Source organism: Sciurus carolinensis, unplaced genomic scaffold (genome assembly GCF_902686445.1).
Source record: "Sciurus carolinensis unplaced genomic scaffold, mSciCar1.2, whole genome shotgun sequence".
Taxonomy (NCBI): Eukaryota; Metazoa; Chordata; class Mammalia; order Rodentia; family Sciuridae; genus Sciurus; species Sciurus carolinensis.
Window position 1 is genome coordinate 728,131 of NW_025920180.1, and position 20,728 is coordinate 748,858.

Consider the following 20,728-nt stretch of genomic DNA (forward strand, 5'->3'; position numbering starts at 1 on the left):
AAGATCTGATAGAACACAAGTCAGTATCTCTATTTTTTTTGCATTTCCTAAGGACTGCTTTGTGGCATAACATATGATCTATTTTCAAGAAGGATCCATGTGCTACTGAGAAGAAAGTGAATCCACTCATTGATGGGTGGAATATTCCATATATGTCTATTAAGTCTATGTTAATGATTGTGTTATTGAGTTCTATGGTTTTTTTGGTTGGTTTTTGTGTGGAAGATGTATCTAGTAGTGATAGTTGTGCTTTAAAGTCACCAAGAAATATTGTGTTGTGGTCTGTAAGATTCCTGAAATTGAGAAGGATTTGCTTGAAGTACAGGGGTGCACCATTTTTGGGGGCATAAATATTTACTATCGTTAGGTCTTCCTGATTTATGATTCCCTTAAGCAGTATGAAATGGCCTTCTTTATATCTTCTGACTAACTGGCTTGAAATCCACTTTATCTGATATAAGGATGGAAATCCCTGCTTTTTTACTGAGTCCATGTGTGTGGTAGGTTTTTTCCTATCCTTTCACCTTTAGTCTGTGGATGTCTTTTTCTATGGAATGAGACTCTTGCAGGCAGCATATTGTTGGGTCTTTCATTTTAATCAATTCTTCCAGTCTGTCTTTTGATTGATGAGTTTAGTCCATTAACGTTCAGGGTTATTATTGAGATATGATTTGTATTCCCAGTTATTTGGGCTTATTTTTGGTTTTTAACTTGGCTCAGTTTCTCCTTTGAGTGGTTTTTCTCTAAGGTAGTTCCTTCCTTTGCTGACCTCCATTGTTGTTTTTCATTTCCTCCTCATGGAATATTTTGTTGAGAACATTCTGTAACACAAACTATTTGTAAATTCTTTTAACTTTTGTTTATCAAGGAAGGATTTTATTTCATCTTCAAATCTGAAGGTTAGTTTTGCTGGTTATAGGATTCTTGGTTGGCAACCATGCTCTTTCAGAGCTTGAAAAATGTTGTTCCAGGCCCTTCTAACTTTTAGAGTCTGGGTTGAGAAGTCGGCTGCTAACCATATTGGTCTCCCCCTATATGTAATCTGATGCTTTTCTCTCACGGCCTTCAAAATCCTATCTTTATTTTGAATGTTAGGCATATTCATTATAATGTTCCTTGGTGTGGATCTGTTGTTATTTTGTGCATTTGGTGTTCTGTAAGTCTCTTGTATTTGATTTTCCATTTAATTCTTCAGGTTTGGGAAATTTTCTGATATTATAATATTGAATAGATTGTTCATTCCTTTGGTTTGTATCTTCGCCTTCCTCAATCTCGATAATTCTTAAATTTGGTCTTTTCATGATGTCCCATATTTCTTGGAGATTCTGTTCATGATTTCTTACCATCTTCTCTGTTTGGGCAACTTTATTTTCAAGATTAAATATTTTGTCTGCTTTGTCTGAGGTTCTGTCTTCCAAGTGGTCTAGTCTTTTGGTGATGCTTTCCATTGAGTTTGTTATTTGGTTTATTGTTTCCTTCATTTCAAGGATTTCCATTTGTTTTTTTTTTTTTTTGAGAATCTCCTTCTCTATGTTTAAATGATCTTTTCCTTCCTGCTTTGCTCTGTCAGCTTATTGGTATTATCATTCATTTCCTGCATTTGGTCTCTTATCTCATGCTTTTCTTTGCGAATCATCTTAATCATGTATAATCTGAAGTCCTTTTCTGACATTTCTTCTACCATACTGTCATTGGATTCTATTAATATAGAATCTAGATTTGTTTGGATCATTTTCTTCCCTTGTTGTTTCATGTTATTCATGTAACTTTCCCTCTAGCAGTGCAGATTTCTAGGGTATTGCAGATTTCCCCCTATAGGCTTATAGTAGCCCTATAGGTATCCAAAACGTTTTCTTTAATGGGAGATCAGTATTAGCAGTTCCCAATTCAGACATTATGCAATCCTAGACCAAATAGCCCCTATGAAGACAATAACAAATTTGTCATAATAAACAGAATGAGTTCAAATATTATCCTCAGTATAAGAAACAGGTTTGCAATAAGGTCTGCAATTTCTAATGGAGGACAAAGAGGATGCAGAGGGATGTAGGATGTAGCTGTTAATGGGATAAGAAAAGAATATACAGAAGTTCTAGATAATAGAGAGCATGAGAGTGTAATCAAAAGAAATTGGAAGTTAGCATGCCAAATTGGAGAGAGAGACTCTGAGGGAACTGGTTAACAAAAGGAAAAGAGAGCAAGAAAAGTAAAGAAAAAAAAACCTTAAAATTGTTCAATAAGGAGAAAAAAGAAAATCTAAACTATAACAGTCATATAGTATTCAAATCTCCCAGTCTTCAGTAGCCTGATGCATGACAGTTACCTGACAATGAGCTTCAAGTCTCCAGCAGGCATCTCGGGATGTGATTTCTCCCCCCTAAAGATCAGTGCTCTGGCTTCCAGGATTATCCAAGATGGTCACTCTGGCTTCCAAAAGTGTTGGCATTTGGGGAGCTGCATCTCAGGGTGTGGAAGTGGTTAGCTGGAGGTCCTGGAGTTGGGGTGCGGTCAGTGAGGCAGTGGTCCTGGAGTTCAGGTGTGTTTGGTGTGGTTGTGGGATCCTGGAGGTTGGGTGCAGTTGGTCTGGCATCCTGGTGATAGAGCGCAGTCAGTTGGCCTGGGGGTCCTGGTGGTAGGGAGCAGTCAGTTGATGTGAGGGTCCCAGATGCAGGTAGTGATCAGTTTGGCTGAGGGATTCTGGAGATGGGGCTCAGTCAGTCTGGCCAGGGGTCCTATGGGGCCTGGCTGTTGTCTCAAAATGGCGACAGCCACGTGTAATTAAACCTGCAGGTACTGTAACAGTGAACGTCCAGGAAATAGCAGGCAGCTGGTGCTCCACTGGCTGTCGGCGATCAGTTTGCTGACTGTTGTCAGATGATCGGGAGGTGAACCTTGTGCATTGGGTGATGGATAGGTGTAAGGCAGGTGATGGACAGGCAAGAGGCAGGCAAATGGTGGATGAAAAGTGCCTGACAGTGAGCAATCTGCACTCAAAAAAGGTGTCAATATGCTGGCAGACTGCAGGTGGTCACAGCAGACTATTGGGGTAAACAGCAGGGGATCGATAAGCAGCAAAAACTGCCTCACCAAGAAACAGATATCCTCTGCTTGAAACAGGAGTTACGGAGCCACAAGGAATGCAGCCTCCCTCTAGTCCACCATCTTAGATCCTCCAAAAAAATAATTTTTAACAATTTATGTGCTAAATAGTTTTCATATGTAGATTTTTACATTTGTATGATTGTTGTATTAACAGATTGAAGATATTACTATAAAAACTCACCACATTCAACCCAAGGAATAAGAAAACAATTGTGAAGAGTGTAGCTAATTTTATTTGAATCTAAATAAAACACCCTTTTTAGGCAAGGTAAAAAAAGTGTAAGTCTTAATGATTATAGCTGTGAATTCTTACATAAGCTTTCATATATAATTATTTGCTGGCTTCTATGAAAGAATTTGAATGCTGTGTATGTAGAGGAGAAAAGTATAATTTCCTAGTTGGATCAGAACAATTGCCAGACATATATATTTATGTATGTATTGCATATAATTCTTTTTTAACTAAGAACACTTATTATCTATATGATTCTATATTGCATTTAAAAGTTTGCTTACTGAAATGAGGCATGTGACCTTTGAAATGTAGAATACATATATAGTTTTTGGCAGTTTCCATAGATGAATAAGCCCATGCTAGAGTGAGTTGCGTATGGACCTTTTCCTCTTTCAGGTCTCTCATACAGGGTAGTGCAAATGCAATGGTGCTAGCTATTGCTCAGACAGGTGGTCATAGAAATAGGGTATGCCATAGTTCATTTCTCGGTGCCAAAATGTTCATGAAGATGTACAGATGGCTTGAAAAGTGAAGCAATACCTGTCCAATCTGGAGGTGGAGATGGATAACACACTCAGTATAACACATTAAGCACTGTTGTTTATCATTTGCCTACGTAGATAATTCTCCATCAGAGAATTTGATAGTAAATAGGTTATAGTTAGTAGCATTTATTAAATTAAAACCTAGCTCAGGTGTTTCAAAAGTTTTGGATGTCATTTTAAAAAAATAATTCCTGGAATTTTTCCTGTTGCAGCCTTTATCTCATACACAAAACACAGACTATCCACATTCATATTTTTTATTTTTGTTTTTAATTTGGTGTTTGAATAGCATCATCATATTTGAAATCACTGATTTCATTAATCAAGTACCTCTGTCCTGCCCGTCCTCTCACATTCTCTGTAACTAGCCACCCCGCTGCCATTTCTGGCCTTTATAAGGCAGCAGGTGGGAAGGTGGGTACTTTAAGGTTCTAACTTCAGAAAATACTCTCCTGAGGTTTTCAAGATGGCAGACTAGAGGGCAGCTGCATTTCATGTTGCTCCAGGACTCAAGATTCAAAAGAGGAGATAGTGAGTGACTTGGGACCAACTCAAAGTCGCCGGGTGAGTCTCTCCCGTTGGGGAGGTGTCCTGGATGGGGCAGTAGCCCCATCCTGCAGGAAACTTTGTGAAGTAGAGTTGCCCGGCGAGACACCCCTCCGCCACTGGAGCGGTAAACACGGACAGCGGGGAACTTTGCAGAGGAGGCCGCACAGCACAACGCTTGGTTTCGGAGCAACCTGTCGAGGATCTGGTGGCTGCCAGAGGAATTGCTGGGGGGCGAGCTGTTTGGACTCAGCAACCTCCTGAACAATGTGGGGGGACTGTCCTGAGGAGGTGGAGGTGCTCAGTGAGTTGCTTGGTCTCCAAGCGCCCACACAGAACACCGGGTGACTGCCTGGAGGAAGAGGCAAGCGGCAGGTCACTGGGGCTCCAAACATATGTACGAGGCTCCGGGTGGCTGCTCAGAAGAGGGGTCCCATAGCCAGGCGATTAGGTGCAAAGCACGGTCCGGGGACCTAGGCGCATTTTGTTGAAAGAGCTACACAGAGACAAGCTGAGGGGCAGAGTGAAGGTTCCAGGACTGCGGGGCAACCTAAGGAGACTTGTCTGTGAAGGGCAGGGCTCTCTGAGGAGGGGCAACCTAAGGAGACTTGTCTGTGAAGGGCAGGGCTCTCTGAGGAGGGGCAACCTAAGGAGACTTGTCTGTGAAGGGCAGGGCTCCCAGGCCCAGGAGAAAGGTCCGGGCCCCTGGAAACATTGACTGGAAAGGCTGCCCTGCCCAGGTGGTAGTTGTGGACTGAGGGGAACCTCTAGGAGGGGAACTGACCAGTGAGACCTCCCCACTGGGTGAGTCTTCCCCGCTGGGTGAGGTTTTCCCACAAGGACGGTAAAACAAGAGACACAGGCCCAAACATGCCTTGCCTCAGCCCGCAGCCTAGTTCCCCTTTGGACGACCATTGGTCAACAAGTAGAGGCACCTCTGCCCACTAGCAGGGAATATACCCCACCTGAAGACCACCACCCCTAGAGAGGCAGCTTCCTTGGGGAGCACCGCAGTATCAACTTCCTCTAAGACTTCAGGCTACTGAAGGATAAGAGGGGATACACTAGCAATCTTCAGGGACATTATAAGTCAATAGAGGAAATCTGCAACATCTCTGCAGTCCACTGATACCTGAATGACATGAGAAAACAAGGGAGAAAATACCTCAAACAAATCTGGATGTTACATCAATAAAATCCAATGACAGCATGGCAGAAGAAATGTCAGAAAGGGAGTTCAGAATGTACATAATTAACATGATAAGGGAAGCAAACGATGAAATGAAAGAGCAAATGCAGGCATTGAATGAACGCACCAATCGACAGTTAAAAGAGCAAATACAGGAAGAAAAGACCATTTCAGTAAAGAGTTAGAGATATTGAAAAAAAAACAAACAGAAATCCTTGAAATGAAGGAGATGGGTTCTCAGCTGAGTTCTACAAAACCTTTAAAGAAGTGCTTATTCCAATACTTCTCAAAGTATTTCATGAAATAGAAGAGGAGGGAACCCTCCCAAACTCATTCTATGAAGCCAATATCACCCTGATACCTAAGCCAGACAGAGACATATTGAGGAAAGAAAATTTCAGACCAATATCCTTAATGAACATTGATGCAAAAATTCTCAAGAAAATCTTAGGAAATCGCATACAAAAATGTATTAAAAAGATAGTGCACCATGATCAAGTGGATTTTATCCCAGGGGTGCAAGGTTGGTTCAACATTTCTAAATCAATAAATGAAATTCATCATATCAACAGACTTAAAGCCAAGAATCACATGATTATTTCTACAGATGCAGAAAAGTATTTGATAAAATACAGCATCCCTTCATGCTCAAAACACTAGAAAAAATAGGAATACTGGGAACATTCCTTAACATTGTAAAGGCCATCTACACCTAGCTCATGGCCAATATCATTCTAAATGGTGAAAAACTGAAAGCATTTCCCCTAAAAACTGGAACAAGGCAGGGATGCCCTCTTTCACCACTTCTATCCAAAATTTCCTTGAAACTCTTGCCAGAGCAATTAGACAGACCAAGAAAATTAAAGGGATCCGAATAGGAAAAGAAGAACTCAAACTATTCCTATTTGCTGATGACATGATTATATATTTAGAGGTACCAGGAAATTCCACCAGAAAACTTTTAGAACTTATAAGTGAATTCAGTAAAGTAGCAGATTATAAGATCAATGCTCATAAATCCAATGCATTTTTATACATAACTAATGAATCTTCAGGAAAGAGAAGTTAGGAAAACTACCCCATTCACAATAGCTCGAAAAAAATAAAACACTTGGGAATCAATCTAGCAAAAGAAGTGAAAGACCTCTACAACAAGAACTACAGAACACTAAAGAAAGAAATTAAAGAACATCTTAGAAGATGGAAAGATCTCCCATGTTCCTGGATAGGCAGAATTAATTTTGTCAAAATGGCCATACTACCATTAGTGGTATACAGATTCAATGCAATTCCAATTAAAATCCCAACACCTTACCTTACAGAAATATTTCAAGCAATCATGAAATTCATCTGGAAGAATAAGAAACCCAGAATAGCTAAAGAAATCCTTCACAGGAAAAATGAATCAGGGGGTATTGCAATACCAGAACTTCAACTATACTACAAAGCAATAGTAACAAAAATGGCATGGTATTGGTACCAAAATAGAAAGATTGATCAATAGTACAGAATAGAGGACACGGACACAAACCCAAATAAATATAATTTTCTCATACTAGACAAAGGGGCCAAAATATGCAATGGAGAAAAGATAGCCTCTTCAACAAATGGTGCTGGGAAAATTGGAAATCCATATGTAACAGAATAAAACTAAACCCATATCTCTCACCGTGCATGAAACTAAACTTGAAATGGATTAAGGACCTCAGAATCAGACCAGAGACCCTGCATCTTATAGAAGAAAAAGTAGGTCCAGATCTTCAACATGTCGGCTTAGGACCAGAGTTCCTCACCAGGACTCCCATAGCACAAGAAATAAAAGCAAGAATCAACAACTGGGATAGATTCAAACTAAAAAGCTTTCTCTCAGCAAAGGAAACTATCACAATGCAAAGAAAGAGCCTACAGAGTGGGAGAAAATCTTTGCCAATCATACTTCAGATAGATCACTAATCTCCAGAATCTATAAAGAACTCAAAAAACTCAAAACCAAGAGTACAAATAACCCAATTGACAAATGGTCTAAGGAAATGAACAGACACTTCATAGAAGAAGACCTACAAGCAATCAACAAACATATGGAAAAATGTTCAACATCTCTAGTAATAAGAGAAATGCAAATCAAAACCACCCTAAGATTCCATCTCACCCCAATTAGAATGGCGATTATCAAGAATACAAGCAACAACATCTTTCCCATCAAAAGTAAATGATCTACTGACTTAGTCCATTTATATAAATGTAAAACAAAGTAAGTTTTATAAAATTGTATTTTTTTTTCAAATATGGAGAAGAAAACGATGTTAATAGAAATAAAGAGATTTTAAAAAGTAAATGGATAGCAAAGAGTTTGCTCAGATAAGATTAGAAGGCAGTAATGAAGAGGATTTGGGGAAAAAGGTACACTCATACATTGCTGGTGGGGTTGCAAATTAGTTCAGCCACTCTGGAAAGCAGTATGGAGATTCCTTAGAAAACTTGGAATGGAACTACCATTTGACCCAGCTCTCCCACTCCTTGGCCTATACCCAAAGGACTTACAATCAGCATACTACAGAGATACAGCCACATCAATGTTCATTGCTGCTCAATTCACCATAGCCAGATGGTGGAACCAACCTAGATGCTCTTCAAATGATGAATGGATAAAGAAATTGTGGCTTATATATACAATGGAATATTACTCAGCCATAAAGAATGATAAAATTCTGGCATTTGCAGGCAAATTGATGAAATTGGAGAATATCATGCTAAGTGAGATAAGCCAATCTCAAAAAACCAAAGGAAGAATGATCTCACTGATAATTGGATGATGATACATAATGGGGCGTGGGAGGGGTTAGTTTTAGGGTTAGTGTTAGGGTTAGGGAGGGGGGCAAGAATGGGGGAACGAAGGACTGTATAGAGGGAAAAGAGGGATGGGAGGGGTGGGGGGAAGGGAAAAAATAACAGAATGAATCAACCAACATTACCCTATGTAAATTTATGATTACACAAATGGTATACCTTTTATCTATGTACAAACAGAGAAACAACATGTATCCCATTTGTTTACAATAAAAAATAATAAGGTTTATAAAATTAAAAGTAGTTGAAATATTTTTTAATACTTAAAAAAAAAAGAAAATACTCTCCTAGTTCTACCATCATCTTCTAAATAGCTACTAACATTTTCAATACTTTGTTCTATTTTCAAACCAATGACCAGTGACTAAGAATCCTGGTGACAAAAAAACTGTCACATCCGAGACCTCTCCAGTGGCTCCAAGGGCAGGATCACAGCAAAAAGCACAACCCCAGCCTCAGGTGCCCCCACAAAGCTGCCACATGAGGCTGATCAAGAACCGCAGGTTGCTGCTGGGGCCTTCTACCCTTCACGGAAGAAAGTGCCTGTGAAGGATTTCCTACCTCTTAGTTAGTGATGAAGCTCATGTTTTCACTTCCCTTTTCCTCAAACATGAGTTTTGTTTTTTTTTTTAATTCGCTAATCCCAACTTCATTTTCTTTTTTGGTGCTAATTATTGCCATACTTTTCAGATTAGGAAAAGAAATGTTTATCTTGACTAACTTGTCTATCATCCTTGAGTTTCTTTGTGATTATTATCTCCTAATCAAACATAAATATTCAACAAACTGAGCTTTATTTTTGCCAGTGAGCGGGACTGTTTTTATACCTACTATTTTATTTAATCACATTTATTTGTCATGGTAAGGTAAGGAAATAAAATGAGCAAGTTACACATTTACCAACTTAATTTTTTTCTAGTACTGAAGTGGTTTTGTTCCTATATAACTTTTAAACTAGTTTTGTCTTGTGATCAGTGAATTGCAGAAATGTAATCAGAATATTTTAAACTGTTGATTTGTCTGGAAGTGAGGTGATTTTTTTTCCTTTTTTTTCCTTCATGGTACTGGGGATGGAACCCTGGGCCTTGTGCATGACAGACATGAAAGTGAATCCTTAGTTATTGAGTCACTGATTCGGTAACTTGGGAGCAGTGAGAATACATCTAATGCCTCAATGTTAAAAAGCAATGATTTTTCATCTTTTCCATCAAAAGTAAATGATCTACTGACTTAGTCCATTTATATAAATGTAAAACAAAGTAAGTTTTATAAAATTGTATTTTTTTTTCAAATATGGAGAAGAAAACGATGTTAATAGAAATAAAGAGATTTTAAAAAGTAAATGGATAGCAAAGAGTTTGCTCAGATAAGATTAGAAGGCAGTAATGAAGTTCCTGCACTCTGTGAGTTTGACAGAGTCCTCATGGACTCTGTTTTTCCCCATTCCTCTTGATCAGTAAATATGTTACATTCCCCTATCACAAACAAATCAAATGACATATATCTTTATTGCTCTTGTTCTCAATACACATGTGCTCCTAAACCCCTGCAGGCTGAACTTTTTGTTTGGATGATTATCAGTCTTCCTTTGAGCTAAAAATAGACTGTTAGCCATATTTAATATAATGTAGCTGTGCCTGCATATGCAGCTCTCTTCCATTCTCCAAAGAAAATATCTCAAAATATTTTAGGTCCATTTGAATTTATGAACTGAAAAAACTGTGCTCGAAATATTACATGTCATGATATTTAATATAACCTATTTAAAGCCACACTATATAAAATAGTAACTTAAAGATACTGAGAGGCATTCCCCCTCCCAGTCTAATTAATGAAATAATTTTGTTTCAAAGTACAATTTGACTTCTTTATTTCTGAAAAATAATTTGGGGGTGCAATTTGCATCCTGGATCCTACACTGGTTCACTCCCTTCTGAAATCTTCTTCCATGGTCTCTGTGCACAGTGCTGTCATGAAGTGTCTCCTGCCCCTCTTTCATGTGATTTTTTGCATATAAGGGCATAGAATTGCTTTCATTTACTCTTCTAGAAAATTCCTCTTAACCCTTGACCCTTTACCATTCCCCTTTCTCCAGAGCTAACATTTCCAACAATACCAGAATATATTTCCATCCCAAACTTGAAACAACTGGAGTTGAAATTGGCCGTACCACTTTCATCCTAAATCCAGGTGTTTTTAAATTGTGTGTTTTTTCTTCATTGTTGAATAAAAATGATGACTCCTTTAAGGTTTAAAATATAAAATAAAATGTCAAAATATGTTTCTAGTACTCTGGTAGATATCAGTCAAAAACAAAACTCCAGGTGTCTCTTGCCTTTGGCAGATTCTGTTTATACCATGTGTAGTAACACCAAGAACATTTTGATCATAAATAAGTTAAATCTTACTGTACATGAAAATGTTTTAGTCATTACTATTTATTTTCAGAATTGAAAATGCATCCCTAACTTATTTTCTTTTTTTTTATAGGTATCAACTCTCCACAAGATTTAAAGAAAATTCTCTCCCTGTCTGAAGAAGGGAGTTTGTGACATCATAAGAAGCCAGCTGATGATACAATGTCCAAAGCTTCTTCACAACTGTCTTCTCCTCCCACTTCCCCACAGAGTTCTCTGAGGAAAGGTAAAACAAAACAATTTGCTCTTTTTCTTTAACAAAAATCTATACCTTTCAGTTATAATAAATTCTGGAAATATGTGTTTCATAATTTTTAATATTATACTTAAATGATATCTCATATAATGTTCAAAGGATTTTTTCCCTCAGTGTAAAAATTGGGAAATTTTTGGAATTTCTTTTAAATTTTTTATTTTATTTTATTTTTTTATGGTAAACAAATGGGATACATGTTGTTTCTCTGTTTGTACATGGAGCCAAGGCATACCATTTGTGTAATCATAAATTTACATAGGGTAAAGTTGTTTGATTCATTCTGTTTTTCTTCCTGACCCCTACCCCACGCAACCCTCTTTTCCCTCTATACCGTCCTTCCTTCCTCCATTCTTGCCCCCCTCCTTAACCCTAACCATAAACCTAACCCTAAACATAACATTAAGCCCTCCCAGCCCCCATTATATGTCATCATTCACTTGTCAGTGAGATCATTTGTCCTTTGTTTTTTTGAGATTGTCTTATCTCACTTAGCATGATATTCTCCAATTTCATCAATTTGCTTGCAATTGCCAGAATTTTATCATTCTTTATGGTGTAGTAATATTCCATTATATATATATGCCACGGTTTCTTTATCCATTCATCATTTGAAGGACATCTAGGTTGGTCCCACCATCTGGCTATGGTGAATTGACAGCAATGAACATTGATGTGGCTGTATCTCTGTAGTATGCTGATTTTAAGTCCTTTGGGTATAGACCAAGTTGTGGGATAGCTGGGTCAAAAGGTGATTCCATTCCAAGCTTTCTGAGGAATCTCCATATTGCTTTCCAGAGTGGATGCACTAATTTGCAACCCCACCAGCAATGTATGAGTGTACCTTTTTACCCACATCCTCTCCAAACCTATTGTTGCTTGTGTTCTTGATAATTGCCATTCTAATTGGGGTGAGATGGAGTCTTAGGGTAGTTTTGATTTGTACTTCTCTTATTACTAGAGATGTTGAACATTTTTTCATGTATCTGTTGATTGCTTGTAGATCTTCTTTGGTAAAGTGTTTGTTCATTTCCTTAGCGCATTTGTTGATTGGATTATTTGTATTCTTGGTGTAGAGATATTTGAGTTCTTTATATATTCTGGAAATTAGCGCTCTATCTGAAGTATGAATGGCAAAGATTTTCTCCCACTCTGTAGGCTCTCTCCTCACATTACTGACAGTTTCCTTTGCTGAGAGAAAGCTTTTCAGTTTGAATCTATCCCAGTTGTTGATTCTTGCTTGTATTTCTTGTGCTATGGGAGTGCTGTTAAGGAAATCTGATCCTAAGCCAACAAGTTAAAGATTTGGACCTACTTTTTCTTCTATAAGATGCAGGGTTTCTGGTCTGATTCCAAGGTCCATGATCCATTTTGAGTTGAGTTTTGTGCAGGGTGAGAGATAGGGGTTTAATTTCATTCTATTGCATATGGTTTTCCAGTTTTCCCAGCACCATTTGTTGAAGAGGCTATCTTTTCTCCATTGCATATTTTTTGCCCCTTTGTCTAGTATGAGAAAATTGTATTTATTTGGGTTTGTGTCCATGTCCTCTATTCTATACCATTGATCTACCTCTCTATTTTGGTACCAATACCATGCCATTTTTGTTACTATTGCTTTGTAAGAGTTGAAGATCTGGTATTGCGATCCCCCCTGCTTCACTCTCTCTACTGAGGATTGCTTTAGCTATTCTGGGTTTCTTGTTCTTCCAGATGAATTTCACAATTGCTTGAAATATTTCTGTAAGGTACATCATTGGGATTTTAATTGGGATTGCCTTGAATCTGTATAGCACTTTTGGTAGTATGGCCATTTTGACAATATGAATTCTGCCTATCCAGGAACATGGGAGATCTTTCCTTCTTCTAAGGTTTTCTTGCATTTCTTTCTTTAGTGTTCTGTAGTTCTCATTGTAGAGGTCTCTCACCTCTTTTGTGAGTTCGATTCCCAAGTATTTTATTTTTTTCTAGGCTATTGTGAATGTGGTAATTTTCCTAAATTCTCTTTCTAAAGATTCATCACTTACGTATAATAAAATGCATTGGATTTATGAGCATTGATTTTGTAACCTGCTACTTTACTGAATTCACTTATGAGTTCTAAAAGTTTTCTGGTGGAATTTCCAGGTTCTTCTAAATATATAATCATGTCATCAGTGTAAAGGGATAGTTTGAGTTCTTCTTTTCCCATTCGTATCACTTTAATTTCTTTGTCTGTCTAATTGCTCTGGTTAGAGTTTCAAGGACAATGTTGAATAGAAGTGGATAAAAAGGGCATCGCTGCCTTTTTCCAGTTTTTAGGGGGAATGCTTTAAGTTTTTCACCATTTAGAATGATATTGGCCATGGGCTTAGTGTAGATTGCCTTTACACTGTTAAGGAATGTTCCCAATATCCCAGTTTTTTCTAGTGTTTTGAGCATGAAGCAATACTCTATTTTATCGAATGCTTTTTCTGCATCTATCAAAATAATCATGTGATTCTTAACTTTAAATCTGTTGACATTGTGAATGACATTTGTTGATTTCCGGATGTTGAACCAACCTTGCATCCCTGGGATAAAACCCATTTGATCTGGAGCACTATCTTTTTAATACATTTTTGTATGTGATTTGCTAAAATTTTGTTGAGAACTTTTGGGTCGATGTTCATTAAGAATATTGGTCTGAAATTTTCTTTCCTCAATGTGTCTCTCTCTGGTTTAGGTATCAGGGTGATATTGGATTCATAGAATGAGTTTGGGAGGGTTCCCTCCTCTTCTATTTCATGGAAAACATTGAGGAGTATTGGAATAAGCTCTTCTTTAAAGGTTTTCTAGAACTCGGCTGAGAACCCATCAGGTCCCAGACTTTTCTTTGTTGGTAGGCTTTTGATGATCTCTTCTATTTCGTTGCTTGAAATTGATTTATTTACATTGTGGATATCCTCCTTGTTCAGTTTAGGTAATTCATATGTCTCTGGAAACTTGTTAATGTCTTTGAGGCTTTCTGTTTTGTTGGAATATAGATTTTCAAAATAGTTTCTAATTATGTTTTGTATTTCACTCATGTCTGTTGTGATATTTCCCTGTTCATTCTGAATTTTAGTAATTTGTGTTTTCTCCCTTGTTCTCTTTGTTACTGTGGCTAAGGGTTTATCAATTGTGATTATTTTTTCAAAGAAACAACTATTTATTTTGTTAATTTTTCCAATTGTTTCTTTTGTTTCAATTTCATTGATTTAGGCTCTGATTTTAACTATTTCCTTTCTTTTACTCCTTTTGGTGTTGGTCTGCTCTTCTTTTTCTAGCGCTTTGAGCTGTAGTGTTATGTCATTTATTTGTTGATTTCTACTTCTTTTGTTGAATGCGCCCCATGAAATACATCTTCCTCTAAGTACTACTTTCTTAGTGTCCTAGAGATTTTGATATGATGTGTCTTTGTTCTCATTTACTTCTAAGAATTTTTCAATTTCCCTCTGGATGTCTTCTGTTATCCATTTATAATAAATAGTGTATTATTTAATCTGCAGGTATTGGAGAAGTTTCTGTTTTTTATTCTGTCATTTAATTCTAATTTCAATCCATTATGATCTGATAGAATGCAAGGTAGTAACTCTATATTCTTGTATTTGCTAACAGTAGCTTTGTGGCATAAAATATGGTCTATTTTAGAGAAGGATCCATGTGCTGCTGAGAAGAAAGTGTATTCGTTCTTTGTTAGATGGTATATTCTATATATATCCTTTAAGTCTAAATTATTGATTGTGTTATTTAGGTCTATGGTTTCTTTATTCAATTTTTGTTTGGAAGATCTATCCAGTGGTGAGACAGGTGTGTTAAATTCGCCTAGTAATATTGTTTTGTGGTCTATTTTATTTCTGGAATTAAGAAGGATTTGTTTGACGTACATGGATGAGCCAATGTTCAGGACATAGATATTTATGATTGTTTTGTCTTCCTGATTTATACTTCCCTTAAGCAGTATGTAATGTCCTTCTTTATCCCTTCTGACTAGTTTTGGCTTGAAGTCAACATTATCTGAAATGAGGATGGATACTCCAGCTTTTTTGCTGTGTCCATGTGCATGGTATGTTTTTCTCCATCCTTTCATCTTTAGTCTATGGGTATCTCTTTCTATGAGATGAGTCTCTTGCAGGCAGCATACTGTTGGATTTTTCTTTTTAATCCAATCTGCCAGTCTATGTCTTTTGATTGATGAGTTCAGGCCATTAACATTCAGGTTTATTATTGTGATATGAATTGTATTCCCAGTCATTTGACTCATTTTTGTTTTTTTGCCATGATTTGGTTTCTCCTTTATTCGTCTATTCCTTTAGGCTAGTTCCTTCCGTTGCTGATTTGCATTGTTGTTTTTCATCTCTTCCTAATGGAATATTTTGCTGACAATATTCTCTAATGTTGGCTTTATTTTTGTAAATTCCTTTAACTTTTGTTTATCATGGAAGGATCTTATTTCATCAAATCTGAAAGCACGTTTTTCTGGGTATAAGATTCTTGGTTGGCATCTGTTTTCTTTCAGGACTTGGTAAATGTTGTTCCAAGCCCTTCTAGCTTTTAAGGTCTGGATTGAAAAATCTGCTGGTATTCTTATTGGTTTCCCCCTGAATGTAATTTGATTCTTTTCTCTCGCAGCCTTTAAAATTCTGTCTTCATTTTGTATGTTATGTATTTTCATAATAATGTGCCTTGGTGTAGGTCTGTTGTAATTTTGTATATTTGGAGTCCTATAAGCCTCTTGTACTTGGTTTTCCATTTCATTCTTCAGATTTGGAAAATTTTCTGATATTATTTCATTGAATAGATTGTTCATTCCTTTGGTTAGTTTCTCTAAGCCTTCGTCAATCCCAATAATTCTTAAATTTGGCCTTTTCATGATATCCCATAATTCTTGTAGATTCTGTTCATAATTTCTTACCATCTTCTCTGTTTGTTCAACTTTGTTTTCAAGGTTACATATTTTCTCTTCAGTGTCTGAGGTTCTGTCTTCCAGGTGTTCTATCCTATTGGTTATGCTTTCTATGGAGTTTTTAACTTGGTTTATTGTTTCCTTCATTTCAAGGATTTCTGGTTTTTTTTTTTTTTCAGTATCTCTAACTCTTTATTGAGATCATCTCTTGCTTTCCTTATTTACTCTTTTAACTGTTGACTGGTGTGATCATTTAATGCCTGCATTTGCTCTTTCATCTCCTCCTTCAATGCCTGCATTTGCTCTTTCATCTCCTCATTTGCTTCCCTGATTGTTTTAATTATGTACATTCTGAACTCCCTTTCTGATATTTCTTCAGCTGTGCTGTCATTGTGTTTTATTGATATAGTATCTAGGTTTGTTTGGGACATTTTCTTACCTTGTTTTCTCATATTGGTAAGATATCAGTGGGACTCTGAGATATTGCAGATTTCCTCTCTTGGCTTATAGTGTTCCTGTAGATTTCCAGTATATCACCTCCCAGCCTTTAGTAGCCTGAAGTCTTGGAGGAACTTGATAATGCAGTGCTTCCAAGGAAAGCTGCCCGTAGCCTGCTACTGGTTCCAGGGCTTGGAGCTGGCTCTGTGCGGAAAGGATCTCACTGGGTTGTCTGCTCCGAGAAGCTGGCTGTGGAAGGAGCCTTCCACCAGAGGGACAGGGCGGCTTGGAGAAGTCTCTGGCTGCCCTGCCTTGGTCCCAGAGGCTGCTTGCAGGCTGGAACTCACCACTGGCTCTGGGACATGGAGCTGACTCTGTGCAGAAAGCTTCTCACTTGGTGGCCTGCTCCGAGAAGCTGGCCATGGAAGGCGCCTGCTGACGGAGGGAGCAGGGCTACCTCGGGAAGACTCTAGCTGCCCTGCCCTCCTCTGAGAAGCCGTCCCTGTCTGTTCCTGCAGCCTGGGCCAAGCTTCACCCAGTGGGGGAGACTCACCCCGTGGCTCTATGTTAGTCTGAATCTCTCAATGCCTCCCCTTCTTGAATCCTGGTTTCTGGAGCGACAGGAGATGCAGTCACCCTCTAGTTCACCATCTTGGATCCTCTTTTTAATATTACTCTTTTACTTGATAGAATTAAATTCATAACTATATAAAACTATTTCTAAAATTTAAGTTTTTTATTGACCAAGTGTGGAAAGTTCTTTTACATTAAAATTCCATATTACTAAATTTGGTTATATAACATTAATATAGAGAAGAGCTCTTTGAAAACATAAAAAACTGATATGTTCCTGATTTATTTTTTCCCTTGTGTTAATATGGGTCTTGATTACCTTTTTTGTTGCTATTTTAAGAGAGCACATTTTAGGCAATCAAAATCTTCTCATATGGATGCTTTCTTATATTAAAGTAGATGATAATATTCTTCCACATAACTCTCCAGGTTCCTTCCTCCCCCTCCCCTTTAATTGAAAAGAGTGAGTGTCAGTCAGTAGTAAAAAACTAAGATTTAGTTTTCTTTAGAGGATGATCTAAAAGGTTAATCAGTTATTAGATTTCACTCCCTTAACATATAACTGCTTTTCTTTGTAGACATTTCAGGCATCTGTGCATTTTATGTGGGTATGAGTTCTAGGGCCTTTGTTAAATGGATATATCTAAATTATTTTCTCATCCTGTTGTGAGGTGGCAGTGGAAATCAACAGGACTTTTGGCTCCGGGCAGTTGGACTTAACCAGTTCCTCCTCTTCTCTTGGAAGTGAGAACAGTAACAAGAATAATAATGCACCACATATCTATGTGATAGGTGAAGTTTTTAGAACCAAAGCAGGGTGGGAAAGAGGAATCATCTCATTAGTTGAAGAAAATGGGAGAGTTCCTCCAAATGTCAGGTGCACCATCTTACTGATTTTTCTGGACAATGTTTTATGTTTTTTGGTTTTTTTTTGTTTTTTTTAAATTTTTTTTTGAGCAGACTTCTCAGGGAATGATTTAAATATTGCACATCGAAATTTGTAGTGTGTGTTTATAAAAAGATATCTCATATATGAACATGTTAAATTTTTTCAAGAGCTGTGTAACCTTTAAAAAATAAATCAGGAAGTACCAGTTTACTAAATGAATGGAAACATACTTAAATTGGGAGCATTCAGATGTTCTAGATACATATATATATTTTAAAGAAATATGAGATCCTTAGCCATGTTATAACAAAGATAAAAATAAGTACTGAGAAAGATTTTTTTTTCCATTAAAAATATCAAGATAAAACTCTTCCTTTTTGACTTTCAGAAATATTTTTAGGAACAAAGAAGAGTTAAGGGTCATTTTAGGACAGGAAATGGACCTCTGTTGAGTCATTTTATAGTGGTGGTCTGGCGAAAAGTACACATTACATCCTCAACAATTGACTTTTCATGTGATTCAGCTAATACATTATTAATGTTGAAAAACTGAATGACAAAAATCCAAAGAGATATTCTTTAGGTCTTATTTCTTATTCTTTTTGAAAACTATTTTCAGTTGAATTTTTCTCTGCTGTACTTATGACTCTGAAAATTGGAAACTTGTTTGAAATCAAGATTACTGACTTTGCAGTTTGGAAAAAAAAATCATGCTTTCAAATCTAATCAGTTGTTTTTGTTGTTGATGATGATGATGTTGTTGTTGTTGTTGTTGTTGTTGATGTTTCCCAGTACTGGAATTCAAACCAGGCCTGGGGTGCACGTTCAGCCTCATTCTACCACTGAGTGATACTCCAGCTCAGGTTACTTTTACAGGTTAATGGTAGTGTCATTCATAGCCAGGGAAGCTAAGAACAGTCAAGTAGTGAAATCTTTTCTGAGCTTGAATAACAGTATATGTGGAGGGAGAGAGAAAGCTTTCCATCTCTGACTTTGTAGCTCCATCTGAGTAAAAATTTACTTTGATCTTTTAGTCACTTGGTTAAAAAATAATCCTATTTCAATGGTGACATCCATGCGTACTTTTTTCTTTCCTTTTGCTTCTTTTTGGTGTACTTCAGTCTTATGTTGCAAACACAGAGTGTCTCACTAATCTGGTTTTGTTTCTCATGCAAGTCATACTTGGACTCCCAGTGGTACTGTGGATAATTTATCAGATTATAGTCACAGTGAAATTTCTTCATGATCCAGTATTGTCATCAATTCATCTTTTGACCCGGTGCCAGTCTCGCTCCATGGTGAGAGGTGCCAAAGGCATCCTGCCAGCATTGTGGAAACAAACCTAGGTGTGGGCAGGACAGAACAGCGGACTGTGATTGAACCTGATCAATACAACTTAGGGTAGATGGCTTTCCTTAGCATTCTTTCACATCCCTTCTTCCATGTCTCTTTGAAGAATGAATCCTTTGCGGATTACTAAGTACCACATTCTTTTGGTTGAGCCTGCTGCTTTTTTGTTAAGCTTCTGTTTATCGCATGATCATTGTGGCTTTGTATGGGAGGTAGAGAGTGGCATTAGGCTGTATGCCACTTCCTTGGTATAAGCTGCCTTCCTTAAGTAACCAGAGGTGTTGAACCATCAGTAACCTTGCAGGGAATATGTTCTTTTCTGTAGCAAGTCATTGTTCTTTTCTCTCTGCATTTGTTACAGTAATGACAAAGGCAAGAAAACTGGACATGGCAGCCACTATAATGCATTTCAGTGGTGATTTCAGTCTATTTCTGGGATGAGAGAAAGCTTCCCTTCTAGAAGAAAAAATACTTTGAGCAATCTTGCACTGTTTTCCTTTCCATCTGTTTTAACCATTTAGATCCTAAGCACTAGTGTCGGAGAGCTGAAGCTCATACGCCACAGCTGCAGTAATTTCTTCTCCAAGCACAAAGGGGCTTCACCAGGACCAGGGGACCGAGCTTCTCTTGATGCTGTTGAAAGGGGTTGGGGGAGCTGGACATCGTGCTCAAGTGGCTCATATGATAACACACAGACCATCCAGAACTAGAGAAGTTGGGAAGCACTTCCATTTGGACACACTCACTTTGATCATTCAGGGGATCCTACAGGTTTATGGGTCTCAAGTAGCCATATGGACCAAGTGATGTTTTCTGATCACAGTGCAAAGTATAACACGCAGAATCAAAGTAGAGAGAGTCTTTAACAGGCCCAGTCCAGGGCAAGCTGGGCATCTTCCACGGGTTACTGGGGAGAAGATTAAGAGGGTGACACAGGAACAATAAATCCAAGAGGTGGGAGGAAGTTTCCATTGAGGCTGAAAGCACTCGTGTGACATCTGTGACCACAGAAGAAACCCAACCTGTGCCCATTCCTGCACACATACTGTGACACCCAGGAATGCAAAGGGGGTCATAGGTAAGTTTAAAAACTGGGAGTGTTGGCACATCTGGATCATGGCTATAATCTGATTATTTTAAAAATCATATTATTTGTTTGTGGTTTTCTTTGGCACTGGGGTTTCCTGGGATGCTTGACCTCTGAACCAACATCACCAGCACCCCCACCTTTTTATTTTTGTATAAATTTAGAGAAAGGGTCTCACTAAGTCAGTTAGGGTCTCATTAAGTTGCTGGAATTGGCTTTGAACTCATGATTCTCCTGTCTCAGCATCCCAAGCCACTGGGATTACAGGATTGTGCCACCATGCCTGTCTGTGTTTGTGGCTCTTTCCTTCATTTTACAGGGTTTCCAAATTAGCACTGAGTTCAGGGTGTTGAT

The 20,728-nt window shown here is 37.8% G+C and overlaps 1 pseudogene; it reads left to right on the forward strand.

The window, feature by feature from the left end:
• Window positions 1-20,338, forward strand: part of LOC124974814 (rap guanine nucleotide exchange factor 2-like) — a 172,762-nt pseudogene extending 152,424 nt beyond the window's left edge.
• The last annotated feature ends 390 nt before the right edge of the window (window positions 20,339-20,728 follow it).